Source organism: Mustela erminea, chromosome 1, assembly GCF_009829155.1.
Source record: "Mustela erminea isolate mMusErm1 chromosome 1, mMusErm1.Pri, whole genome shotgun sequence".
Taxonomy (NCBI): Eukaryota; Metazoa; Chordata; class Mammalia; order Carnivora; family Mustelidae; genus Mustela; species Mustela erminea.
This window is the reverse complement of record NC_045614.1, coordinates 35615869-35619323: the sequence shown is the minus strand read 5'-3', so window position 1 is coordinate 35619323 and position 3455 is coordinate 35615869.

The following is a 3455-nucleotide window of genomic DNA, read 5'->3' as shown; positions in this document are numbered from 1 at the left end:
TATATATATATATGCACACACACATACACACACATACACAATGGAATATTACTCAGCCATCAAAAAAATGAAATCTGCCATTTGCAGTGAGGTGGATGGAACTAGAGGGTATTACACTAAGCAAAAAAAAAAAAAAAAAAAGCAAATCAGAGAAAGACAATTATATGATTCCACTCATATGTGGAATTTAAGGGGAAAAAAACAGGAGCACAGACAAAGCAAGGGAAAAATAAAATAAGATGTTATCAGAGAGGGAGAAACACTGTAAATGACTCTTTTTGTTGTTGTTTTTTTTAAGATTCTATTTATTTATTTGACAGAGACACAGCGAGAGAGGGAACATAAGCAGGGGGAGTGGGATAGGGAGAAATAGGTTCCCCACGGAGTAGGGAGTCTGATGCGGGGCTTGATCCCAGGATCCTGGCACCATAATCTAAGCTCAAGGCAGATGCTTAAGGACTGAGCCACCCAAACATTCCCATAAATGACTCTCAACCATAGGAAACAAACTGAGGGTTGCTGGAGGGGAGGGAGGTGGGGGCATGGGGTAACTAAGTGATGGGCATTAAGAAGGGCACGTGATATTATGAGCACTGGGTGCTCTTTGCAACCGATGAATCGCTGAACTCTACCTCTGAGAATAATAATACACTATATTAAGACAAGCCTGACACAACTATAAGGCCATCGCCGCAGCTAATCAAATTCATTCTAATGCTGTAAGATCATCTAAAGCCAGGCCAAAATCAGATTCTCTCAAATGACCCAAAGAGGTCTTTTACAGTTGCTTTGACCTAATTAAGATCCAAACAAGCATCACAAATTATGTCCTTAATTAATTAAGCTTATGTTCTTAAATCTCTCTCAGTCTAGAACAGTACTCCTTCACCTTTTCAAATGCCATTGATTTACATACGCAAAAACCGTATCTGCTGTCCTAAGACAAAATGTTCCACATTTTGGGGTTACCTCATTAGACAGTCCTTCTATATTATTTCTCTATCCCCAGTATTCTTGTAAATGACCATAAACTTGACAGTCTTCATTAAATTCAAATACCTCTAATGGCAAGAAAACATTGTAAGGGATGCCACATGCGTCAAAGTGCATCCCAGGTGAAGACACATACAGTGGAATGAATGGCAGCCCCCCAAAAAATGATGTCCACCTTTAAATTCCAGAGCCTGTGAATATCACTTTATATGGACAAAGATGAGATTAATTGAAGAATCTGAAGAAGAACGTACCCTAGGTTACCTGGGTGGACTCTACATGCAAAAGTCTATATACACTTAGGCAGGGGAAGTTTGGGGACAGCCCCACAGATTCTAGTGAAGATGGAGCAGAGACTGGAATGCTGTGGCCACTAGCCCAGGAACCCCAGGGCAGCCTCCAGAAGCTGGAAGAGGCCTGGAATGAATTCTTCCCTTGGGTCCCCAGAGGGAGAAGAGCAGTCCTGGATTTCAGACTTCTAGCCTTGAGAATTCCAAGATGGTAAATTTTAGGGATGTAGGAATGGAACAGCTTGATGCTCTCATTGCCAAGTTCACCACAAAGATTCCTTTGAATAGTTCCACTCACAGTGTGGCCTGCATTACTTACTATTCAAGGGTAATAGAATGGCGATTTCTGGTCTTTCTCTCCTTCCTGCTTTATAAAGAGTTCTTTGCAGAGACGGATCTTTCATTAGCATCTTGGGATCTTTGCGTATTCTAAACTGCCACTCGTGCAGGAGACACTGAGGATAAATATTTCATTCCTCCCTTTTAATTGCTATACTCCCAAGAATGGAATTGGCCATAATAGTATTTTTTTTAAGTTTAAAAAAAAATTTTAAGAACATCTTTAGGTTCACAGCCAAATTGAACAGAAGGTACAGAGATTTCCCTTATTACCCTTCCTCCCCAACAAATGCCTGGTCTCTCTACCAATTAATATTGTCCACCAGACTGTTATATTTGTTACAACTGACACATTTATACTTTGTATGTCATATGTGTGCATTGACACATTATAATTGAAAGTCCATAGTGTATATTAAGATTCACTCAATGTATTGTATATTCTTTTTTTTTATTTTTATTTTTTTTTAATTTTTTATTTTTTATAAACATATATTTTTATCCCCAGGGGTACAGGTCTGTGAATCACCAGGTTTACACACTTCACAGCACTCACCAAAGCACATACCCTCCCCAATGTCCATAATCCCACCTCCTTCCCCCAAACCCCCTCCCCCCAGCAACCCTCAGTTTGTTTTGTGAGATTAAGAGTCACTTATGGTTTGTCTCCCTCCCTCCCATCTTGTTTCATTTATTCTTCTCCTACCCACTTAAGCCCCATGTTGCATCACCACTTCCTCATATCAGGGATGGAATACTATGCAGCCATCAAAAGAAATGAAATCTTGCCATGTGCGACAACATGGATGGAACTAGAGTGTATCATGCTTAGTGAAATAAGTCAAGCAGAGAAAAGTATTTTATATTCTATAGATTTGAATGAATGTATAGTGACATGTATCCAGCATTATAGTATCATAAAGAGTAGTTTCACTGCCCTAAAAAAAAAAAACAACTGAAGCACCCTTCAGTCCTTTGCCTATTCATGATAGTAATTTAAATCCTTATTTGCATCATTGTTTAATATCTATCCCCTCATTAGACTCCAACTCTGTGAACACAGAATATCTGTCAATCTTCTTCACGATCAAATTGTGGCTGCCACAGGGAAGGAGCACCCCTAAGGTGTTTTAATAAATTCTTATTATTCCTAAGAGATCCCAGAGCCCCAAGAGGAATGTAGAGCCTTCCCATCCACCCACTTTTCCGACCTTTGTCTTTGATCACAAAGCAGTGGAATAACTTCAGGTTTTTTGCTTTTTGTTTTGTTTATTTGGTGTGTGTGTGTGTGTGTGTGTGTGTGTGTTTTGCCAGACTTAAAGCACAGAAACAAAACCCTGTTAGGCAGTATCAGCAAGAACCTGGGAAAAACACCAGACTTTGATGAGAACAGATCTCAGGGCTGCTCAACTGGAATTGTGGCATGATTTTTTTCTCAAAATAACCAACTTCTAGGATGTGGAGGACAGGGAGGAAGGGACTAATAATCATCTCTTCAAGTGCTTTTATTTATTTATTTTTTTTAAAGAGAGGGAGAGTGGGGGGAGGGGCAAAGGATGAGGGAGAGAAAGAGGAACTTAAGCAGGCTCCACGCCCAGCATGGAGCCCAACGCCAGGCTAGATCTCAGGACCCTGTGATCACGACCTGAGCAGAATCAAGAATGGGATGCTTAACAACTGAACCACCCAGGCACCCCTAGCCAAGTGCTTATAAACAATACAATTGAAAACAGCCACACTATAATGATAACAATAACAATAATAATCATAATGGCAATAAAACTAAATACACCATACAAATCCCTAGGCTAACTAAATCCACATATTCAGGAT